We start from the raw sequence: 11,242 nt of genomic DNA on the forward strand, positions 1-11,242 counted from the left end.
GTGACAGACTGAAGTGACTCAGCACACGTGCACATGGTTCTACTTCAGGGTGTACCTCTAGGATACTGTTGCAAGTGTAAGGGATCTTTACATTCTTATGTGTGTTTTCTCAGGCAGTGGACACTAAAAAGTACAACTTATGCCATCAGTTTAGTTCAGTTGCTCAGTCGTGTCCAACTCTTTGCGACCCTATGGACTGCAGCATGCCAGGCCTCCCTGTCCATCGCCACCTCCTGTCCAGTGAGTCAGTGATGCCATCCAACCATTTCATCCTGTGTCGTCCTCTTCTCTTCCTGCCTTCAATCTTTCCCAGCATCAGGGTCTTTTCCAATGAGTCAGTTCTTCACATGAAGTGGCCAAAGTATTGGAGTTTCAGTCTCAGCATCAGTCCTTCCAATGAATATTCAGGACTAATTTCCTTCAGGATTGAAAGTATTATAAAATAAAAATACTTTTATATTTTAAAAATATAATACTTTTTATAGTACTTTCAATATAGTCCTGAATATTCATTGGAATTGGAAAGCATTATAAAATACTTTTACAAAACTTAATTGTTTAAAGCAAAAAGTGTTTAGTTGGGTTTATAATGTAAACTACATGACCGTAGTACAAAGGATTGGACGAGTAGATGGAATTTTATTGTAAGATTCTTATGAATGAGGCGAGATAATGTTCACTGCAAGGATGCTAATTAAGTTGTTTCAGTTGTGTCCAATTATTTGTGACCCCTATGAACTGTCCCTGCCAGGCCCCTCTGTCCCATGGGGTTTTCCAGGCAAGAATACTGGAGTGGGTTGCCATCTCATCTTCCAGGGGATCTTCCCAATCCAGTGTTTGAACCCGCGTCTCCTGTGGCTCTTGCACTGCAGATTCTTTACCACTGAGCAATATAAGGATGTTTTGTAAATCCTAGGAATTGCCACTGAAAACAGGTATAACCATAAAGCTAAAAGGAGACTGACTGCTAAAAAACAACCTGAATGAAGGCAGAGAGAGAGAAGCACAAGAGACAACAGAAAAGAGCAAGAATGTACAGTTTAAATACAAATATATTAGTGATTATATTAACCGGAAGAGACTTTTGGAACAGACAAAAAGCAAGACCCAAGTAGATGCTTTATACAATTCATGCATTAAATATAAACATAGAAGGACTACAAATGATATATCATGTAAACAAGCATAAAAAAGGTAGTGTGGCTATGTTAATAAGTATAAAAGGACATTTCACTTTGATAAAATATCAGTTCATGAAAATAGAATCCTAAATGTGTATGCACCTAATAACAGACCTTCCAAATGTATGAAGCAAAAAATGATAGAAGTGGGCAAGTTCACAATTACAGTTAAGAGATTCTACTACTCATTCAGTAATTGATAGAACTGTCTAAAAGCCACACACACACAGATATTGATTTGAAAATCACAGCTGATGTTTATAGAACATTCAGCAACTGTAGAATACAAATTCTATAGCCGTACATGCTACACACTCTATAGTGCAGTTGGTAGAATCTAAACTGGGAATAGGTTGGATGTGTAGATCAGTTTAGGAAGAACTGAAATCTTGACAATACTCAGTTTTGAGAGTTTAGGTTCTTTTTAAAAAATTTTGTTTTTGGCAGTACTGGGGTCTTCATTGCTGCATTCGGGCTTTATCTAGTGGTGTGCAGGCTTCTCTAGTTGCAGAGCGTGGGCTCTAGGGCTCGTGGACTCAGTAGTTGTGGCACGTGGGCTTAGCTGCCCCTTGGCATGTATTCTTCCTGGACTAGGGATTAAACCTGTGTCCCCTGCATTGACAAGTGTACTCTTAACCACTGGACCACCAAGGAAGTCCTGTTTCCATAGGTTGACTATTGTGAATGATGCTGTGATTAACAAGGAAGTGCATTTATCATGTTAAAATCTTGTATTTACTTCCTTTGGGTATATATGTCCAGAGGTAGAATTGCTGGATCATATGTTAGATCTATTTTTAAATTTCTTGAGGAACCTCCACACTGTTTTCCATCTTTTGGTTTCCATTTGCTTGGAATATCATTTTCCATCTTTCACCTTGAGCCTGTGTATGTCTTTAGAGCTGAAATAAGTCTCCTGTATGGCGCCTCACTCCAGTACTCTTGGCTGGAAAATCCCATAGATGGAGGAGCCTGGTAGGCTGCAGTCCATGGGGTTCCTAAGAGTCGGACACGACTAAACGACTTCACTTTCACTTTCACGCATTGGAGAGGGAAATGGCAACCCACTCCAGTGTTCTTGCCTGGAGAATCCCAGGGACGGGGGAGCCTGGGGGGCTGCCGTCTATGGGGTCCCACAGAGTCGGACACAACTGAAGTGACTTAGCAGCAGCAGCAACAAGCAGCATATAGTTGTCTTTTTTTTTTTTTTTAACCCGTCTAGTCTGTGCCTCTTGATTGATAAGTTCCACCCATTGATATGTAAAGATTCACCACTGCCATTTTTTTTTTTTTTTTTGCCTTCTGGTTATTTTGTCTCTTCATTGTTTTTTCATTTTTGTAAGTTGGTGATTTTCCGTGGTGATTTGTTCACTCTCTTCTATGTGTGTCTGCTGTAGCTTTTTGTAGTTACCATAAGATTTACATAAAATATCTCATAGAAACAGTAGTCCTTTTTTTTTTTACTGATAGCAATTTATTTCCATTTGTCTAAATATGTTCCATCCTTTACTCTTCCCCTTTTATATTTTTGATTTCTCAAATTATCTTTTTTTATGCTGTGACTTTGTTACTAAGTTTCAGTAGCTATAGTAATTTTTAATGTCCTTTTAACTTTTGTAATTGTTTCATAATACTATTCTAAAAATTTTAGTTTTTCAATTCTATCACTTTTGTGTACTTCTTTGCCTTTTAATCTCATCTTGAAGAGCTCTGATCAACATTTCTTTTAAGGCAGGTTTACCACTATTGGTGGTAAACTCCTTGAGGCTTTGTTTGTCTGGGAAAGCTATTATTTCTCCTTCCTATCTGAAGGATAACTTTGCTGGATTGGGTATTTTCTTTTTATTAATTGGAGTATAGTTGATGTGCAGTATCGTTAGGTTCTGCTCTACAGCAGAGGGAATCAGTTATACATACACATATACCTGACCTTTTTTAAAAAAAATTAGACTGCGTTGGGTCTTGTTGCATCATTTTGTTATGGTGCACGGATGCTAGTTATGGTGTGGGCTCCAGAATTCAAGGGCTCAGTGGTTGTGGTGCACAGGCTTACTTGCTCTGCAGTCTGTGAGATCTTCCCATACCAGGGACTGAACCCAAGTCCCCTGCATTGCTCGCCAGATTCTTAACCACTAGACCACCACAGAAGTCTCATATCCACTCTCTTTTAGATGATTTTCCCAAATAAGTCATTACAGAGAAATGAGTAGAGTTCCCTGTGCTATACATTAGGTCTTTATGATCTATGTATAGTAGTATATATATGTCATTCTGCATTGGGTATTCTTGACTGAATTTTTATCTTTCAATACTTTGAATATGTCATCTCACTCACTCCTGGTATGTAGAATTTCTGGTGATAAATCTGCTGATTGCATTACAGGGATTCTTTTGTAGGTTATTGGTTTTTTTTTCCCAATGGCTGCTTTTAAAATTATTTATAATTGATGTTTGAGTCTTAATGTATCTTCAGTTCAGTCGCTCAGTTGTGTCTGACTCTGCGACCCCATGAATCGCAGCACGCCAGGCCTCCCTGTCCATCACCAACTCCCGGAGTTCACTCAAACTCATATCCATAGAGTCAGTGATGCCATCCAGCCATCTCATCCTCTGTCGTCCCCTTCTCCTCCTGCCCCCAATCCCTCCCAGCATCAGAGTCTTTTCCAATGAGTCAACTCTTCGCATGAGGTGGCCAAAGTGCTGGAGTTTCAGCTTTAGCATCGTTCCTTCCAAAGAACACACAGGACTGATCTCCTTTAGAATGGACTGGTTGGATCTCCTTGCAGTCCAAGGGACTCTCAAGAGTCTTCTCCAACACCACAGTTAAAAAGCATCAATTCTTCAGTCCTCAGCTTTCTTCACAGTCCAACTCTCACATCCATACATGACTACTGGAAAAACCATAGCCTTGACTAGACGGACCTTTGTTGACAAAGTAATGTCTCTGCTTTTGAATATGCTATCTAGGTTGGTCATAACTTTCCTTCCAAGGAGTAAGCGTCTTTTAATTTCATGGCTGCAATCACCATCTGCAGTGATTTCATCTTGGAGGTCCTCTTTTTTTCATTGAGATAAGATGTTCTATTAGCTTCATGGACCAGTATATCCAGTTTCCCAGGTTTAGGAAGTTCTCAGCTATATTTTTTGAACATGTGCTCAGCTCTTTTCTCTCTCCTCATGGCATACCCACTAATGCTATGCTGGCCCTTCTAATGGAGTCTGTAAATTCTCATGGGGTTTCTTCATTTCAAAAAAGTTATTACTTCTCTCTTCTTTTCCACCTGAAACACTTCTATATTGCTATCCTTGAGCTTATTCTTCCATCTGACCTGCCCTATATTCAATGCTTTCTACTGCATTCTTCATCTCTTTTCTAAGTTCTTGAGCCCTGGAATTTTTGTTTTTAGAATTTCAATCCCTTTGCTATAGTATTCCTTCCACTCATTGACTTTATTCCTGAGATCATTGTATTACCTTTCTCAGTTTTCTTATAGCTTGTTGAATTTCTTCATAACAACTATTTTGAATTATCTTTTAGATCACAATATTGTGTCTTGGGTTCAGTTCCTGTAAAAATTTTGTGAAACTGTAATACCATGATTCTTTTTAATAGTATTTGATGAAAAGTGCCTTTGCTGCTGCATCTGAAGTAGAGAACACCCTTCTTATTTAGGTAAGACTTTGATTCAACAGGTTGGCAATTAGGAACCTTTTTTTCAGAATGTTGCACTGTAGCACAAGTTTTTGATTTCTCAAAGTTCACTCACCACTAAGGGGTTGGGAGTGTGCACATAAAGAAAAGAAAAAGTTGGCAGAGATAAATATAGGGGAGAAAAGGACAGTGGCAGAGTTGGGTGACATATATCATTGGCACTTGGGGCTGGCTAAAGCCTGGTATAGGGACCCTTGAATATGTTTGTGGGTGGCCCTCTTGCCAGAATCCTGGGGCAGACAGCAGAAAATACATCTTTTCAGTTCTCTGCTTTCTTCTTTTAATATTATTGGTAGTTGATTTTCAATGTTGTGTTTCAGCAGTGATTCAGTTATACATAAATATATGCTCAATCTTTTTCAGATTTTTCGCATACTGGTTATCAGAGTATCGAGTAGGATTCCCTGTGCTATGCACGGTAGGTCCATGTTGAGCATGTACAGTCGTGTGAGTTATGTTCATCCAAGCTCCTGATTTAACCCACTTCAGCATTTCTCCTGTGGTAACCACAGGATTGGTTTTGATGTCTGTAAGTCTGCTAGTCTGCTTCTGTTTTGTAAATATGTTCGTTTGTATCATTTTACAAAATTAGATTCCACATGTGAGTAATGTCTGTCTTTGTCTGACTTAGTACAATAGTCTGTAGGTCCATCCATATTGCTGCAAATGGCATGATTTCATTCTTTTCTAAATGGCTAAATATTCCATTGTATTATGTACCACATCTTCTTTATCTATTCCTCTGTCAATGGACATCTAGTTTTTACCTTCTTTTCCCTTCCTTCTCCTCAGTCATTGTAACCTCTACTCAGAGCAGTGGGTCCCTCCAGCATGTGGGACCAGGGAGACACCCACTCACTGTCTTTGCCCTCCATCTCCATTGCCAGAGTGGCATGCTAGCCCACCACTGCCACTAATATTCTGGGTCTCCTGCCTCTTCTGAGATCCCAATCCACCCACTTTTGGATGTAAGGTAGATGGATCTCTCTCTCTCGGGTCACATGGTGTGCTGTTGTAGATACTTTTTCTGGGTTATGGGTGTCCAATTAGTTGTAAATCAAAAGGGAGAGGAAATGCTGTTAGTGAGTCTGAAGCACACCTCCCGATTTGCTAAAACTTTGGTTTTATATCTATGAGAGAGACTGTGGTTTAGTTGCCAAGTTGTGTCTGACTCTTCATGACCCCATGGACTAGCCCACCAGGCTCCTCTGTTCATGGGGTTTTTCCATGCAAGAATATTGGAATAGGTTGCCATTTCCTTTTCCAGGGGATCTTTTCCCCCCATGAGAGATATTTGGTCTACAGGTTTTTTCTATGATGTCTATAATGTCTTTATCTGATATCAGTATTAGGGGTAATGCTGGGCTTAAAGCAAGTGTAAAATGTATTTCCTCTCCTATCTTCCAAGAGAATTGGTATAATTACTTCCTTAAATGTTTGGTAGAATTCACCAGTGAAACCATCTGGCCTTGTTGCCATTTTGCAGGGTTATTATTGATAAATCCACTTTCTTTAGTAGATATAGGCCTTTTCAGATGGTTTCTCTCTTCTTGTTTGAGCACTGGACAATTGTGTTTTTAAAGGAATTGGTCAGTTTATTCTAGTTGGTCACATTTGTGCTCATGGAGTTGTTCATAATATTCCTTTATTATCCTTTTAATGATCCTTGGGATCTGTAGTGATGTCCTCTTTCATTTCTGGTATTAGTTATTTGTGTCCTCTAAGTTATCCTGGCTAGAAGTTTATCAATTTTATTGCTCTTTTCAAAGAAAGAACCAGAGTTTGGTTTCATTCATTTTCTCTATTGATATCTGTTTTCAACTTCATTAATTTCTGCTCTAGTTCTTACTATCTCTTTTCTTCTGCTGATTTGATTTTAACTTGTTCTTCTCTTTCTGGTTTCCTGAGGTCGAAGTTATTCTAGATTTTCCTTTTTTTTTTTTTTCCTCTAATGTATACACTTAAATGTTATAAATTTCCTTCTAAGCACTACTTCTGCCACATCCCACCAATTTTGCTAAGTTGTGTTTTCATTTAGTTCAAAATACTCAGTTTAATTAAAATTTCTCTTGATTTCTTCGACCTATGTGTTATTTAGAAGTGTTGCTTAATCTCCATGTTTAGGATTTTCCAGTTATCTTGTAACTTATTTCTAGTTTAATTGCATTAAGTTCTGAGAGCAGATATTACATAATTTCTGTTCTTTTAAAGGGGTGTTTTTAGTCCCAGATGTGGTGAATATTTATGAGCTTGAGAAGACTTTGTATTCTGTTGTTGGATAAAACAGTCTACAGATGTCCATTTTATTCCGTCAACTGATTTTTAATTCAACTATATCCTTAACTGATTTTTGCCTGCTGGATTTGTCCACTTCTGATCAAGGTTGTTGAAATCTCCAACTCTGACAGTGAATTTATCTATTTCCATTATTTTTTGCCTCATATAGGTTTGATGCTGTTTTTAGGCACATACACATTAAACTAACCCCTTCTTGAACTAATCCCTTTATCATTATTTAATGTCCTTATTACTGATAACGTTTCTTTGAAGTCTGCTCTTCTTGAAAATTATATAGCTGCTCTTTCTTTTGACTAGCCTTAGTGTGGTATAATTTCTTTCTATCCTTTTAATCTATGTCTATATTTAAAATGGGTTTCTTGTAGATAACTTACTGTTTGTCAGAGTGGATCTAAAACCAAGACCAATCTATTTTTAAACTGGTACATTCAAATGACATTCAAAGTGATTACTGATACGGTGGTAATATTGATACCTATCATATTCATTACTATTTTCTAATTGTTTCCCTTGGTTCTTTTTCTGGCTTTTTTAGTTTTAATAGCATATTCTAAGATTCTGTTTCTCTCCTTAGTGTATTAGTTATACTTTTTTCCCCCACCTTTTTTAGTGGATGCCATAGAATTTGTATATACTTTTATAGCTAATCCAAGTCAACTATGAAATAACTCATCACAGGTAGTGTACATTATAGTAACAAAATAATCCTAAATCCTTCTTTGCACAACTGCTGTTATTCACTTCATTTATATATAAGCATATACATTAGCATACATAATCAAATACATTGGTAAAATAAAAACTTTTCATTTTTAATTGATCTAACAGGATAAGTTTCTTCCAAATACCATCACTTATTCCTTCATTGCTCTTCCTTTATACAGATCTGAGTTTTTGACCTATATTACACTCATCTCTCTAAATGTTTCTTGCATGGTGAATGAATTCCATCAATTTTTGTTTCAGAAAATCTTTATCTTCACTTTTGAAAGAACAGTTTTGCAGAGTACAGAAATCTACACTGGTGATATTTTTTTTCTTAATCTCTGGCTTTCTTCAGAGTAGACTAGTGATCTCTGAATTTCCTGGATCGGATCTGTGGTTTGGTCTCTGCCATTAATTTGGGGTAAAATCTATCATTGTTCCAAATATCTCTTCTTTCTCTATTACCATGTGTACATATGTTATACCTTTTGTAACTGTCCCAAATGTATTTTTTTTTCAGTCTTTGATTACCTCTCCAATATTGGGGGAGCAGTTTGCCCTCTATTCTCCAGTCTCTTATGAATCCAAGAAGAGTTACTGATTTTTCAATCTGTTCAACTTAACTTGCTGTCAGGATGGAGTGGTGACTATCAGCTTTTAATGGAGAAACAGTCTTGGATGTGCACATCGAACATTCACCAAGATATATCCCATGCTAGCTTTTAATACAGTCCCAAGGTTTGAAATCACATAGAGTATGTTCTTTGACTATAACAGAATTATATTATTTCGTAATTCTGTTATAGTCAAAGAACATACTCTATCAACCAAGTACTTGGAAATTAAAAATTTCTTATAAATTTAATCACTAAAAGACATAGAAAGCTTAATTAGATTACATAAAGCTTAATTCCTATGTACATAAGTCACTTATAGAGCTAGCATACAGGTTAAAGACTAAAGTAGTAAAAAAAAAATGATATACAATATAAAAAGTAAAATGTGATATCAAAAACCTGAAATGTATCTGGGGGAAAGTAAAAATGTAGTTTTAGAATGTGTTCAAGCTTAAGTTGTTAGCAATGACAAAGGCTTTTGTTATATGTAAACTTCATGGTAATCACACATGAAAACATGTAATAGATATACAAAAGATAAATAAATCTAAGCACACCACAAAAGAAAACCATCAAATCACACAGGAAGAGGAAGGAACAGAAGAACTGCAACACAGCCTGAAAACAATGCACAAATGGCCAATGAGTATATACCTACCAGTATGCAGAGTAGCTGAATGGATAGAAACCAATCCAAGACTGAGCTGTATGCTGCCTACCATTAATGCACTTAAGATATAAAGACATACGCTGACTGGAAGTGAAAGTGGAAGGAATGAAAAGATTCCTTGTAAATAGAAATCAAATGAAAGTTGTTTTGGCTATATTTACATGAGACAAACAGGCTGTAATAAGTGACGAAGGACGTTACATAATGATAAAGGGGTTAATCCAACAAAGTGAAAGTGAAGTCGCTCAGTCGTGTCCGACTCTTTGTGACTCCATGGACTTTAGCCCACCAGGCTAGTGGGTTGCCATTTCCTTCTCCAGGGGGTCTTCCCGACCCAGGGATTGAACCCAGGTCTCCCACACTGTAGGCAGACGCTTTACCATCTGAGCCACCAGGGAAATCCAACAAAAGGATATAGTATTTATAAGCATTTATAAACCCAACATAGAAGCACTTAAATATATAAAGCAAATATTAAGACTTACAGAAATAGATAGCAATACAATAATAGTAGGATACTTCAATGTCCCATTTTCATCAATAAATACATCATCCAGAGAGAAAAATCAATTAAAAAAACCCCACCATTGTCTTTAAATGACATGTTAAACCAGATGAACTTAGATGTATGTAGAACATTTCATCTAAAAGCAACAAAATATACATTGTTCTCAAGTGCACAGGAAGACACTCCAAGACAGATTTTAGGCCACAAATCAAGTCTTAATAAATTTGAGAAGAATGAAATCATATCAAGGTTCTTTTTTTTAGTACATGGCATGAAACTAAAAATCAATTACAGAACAGACCTGGAAAATTTGCAAACATGTAGATTAAACAACATGCTCCTGGACAAAGGATCAAAGAAGAGAAACAAAGGATAAAAAAGATACTTTGAGGAAAACAAAAATGCAACAATAACATACCAAAACTTAATGGAATACAGTTATTAGAAGGAAGTTCATAGTGAGAAGTGCCTAGAAAGGAACTAGAAAAAGATGAATGAAGAACGTAGATGGAAGGAAATGGATTCAAAAGACAACAGAGAAGATGAAGAGCTGGATCTCTGAAAAGTAAACAAAATTGACAAACCTTTATCTAGACTCAAGAGAAAGAAAGGACTTAAAATGAGAAATGTTAGAGATGTTACAAGTGACACCACAAAAATGCAAAGGATCATGAGATTATGAATGCTGCTGCCGTTGCTAAGTCGCTTCAGTCGTGTCTGACTCTGCAACCCTATAGATGGCAGCCCACCAGGCTCCCCTGTCCCTGGGATTCTCCAGGCAAGAACAATGGAGTGGGTTCCCATTTCCTTCTCCAATGCATGAAAGTGAAAAGTGAAAGTGAAGTTGCTCAGTCTTGTCTGACTCTTAGCGACCCCATAGACTGCAGCGTACCAGGCTCCTCTGTCCATGGGATTTTCCAGGCAAGAGTACCAGAGTGGGTTGCCACTGCCTTCTCCAGAGATTATGAATGACTGTATGCCAGCAAACTGACCAGCCTAGAAGAAATGGGTAAATTCCTAGAAACATAGAAAACCTGAGTATATTAATTACTAGTAAGGAGATTAAATCAGCAATCCAAAACCTCCCAACAAAAACTCTAGGACTAGATGACTTCACTAGTGAATTCTACCAAAATTTAAAGAATTAATACCAAATCTTACCCAATTTTACAAGGTTAGCATCACCCTGGTACCAAAACCAGAAAAGGACACTTCAAGAAGAAAAATTACAGGCCAATATCCCTCATGAACATAGATACAAAATCCCTCAACAAAATACCAGCAAACAATTCAAGAATACATTAAAAGGATCAGAAACCATGACCAAGTAGGATTTATTAAAAGGATCCAAGGATGGCTCAACATCTGCAAATCAATGAATGTAATATACTATATTGACAAAATGGGGGATAAAAATTATACAACAATCTTGATAGAAGGAGAAAGAGCTGTTGACAGAATTCATTCATTTATGGTATAATTCTCAACAAAGCAGGAACAGAGAAAATTCACCTCAGCATAAAAAAGGCCATTTGACATATCCACAGATAA

The sequence above is a fragment of the Ovis canadensis genome, chromosome 1 (genome assembly GCF_042477335.2).
Source record: "Ovis canadensis isolate MfBH-ARS-UI-01 breed Bighorn chromosome 1, ARS-UI_OviCan_v2, whole genome shotgun sequence".
NCBI classification, from domain to species: Eukaryota; Metazoa; Chordata; class Mammalia; order Artiodactyla; family Bovidae; genus Ovis; species Ovis canadensis.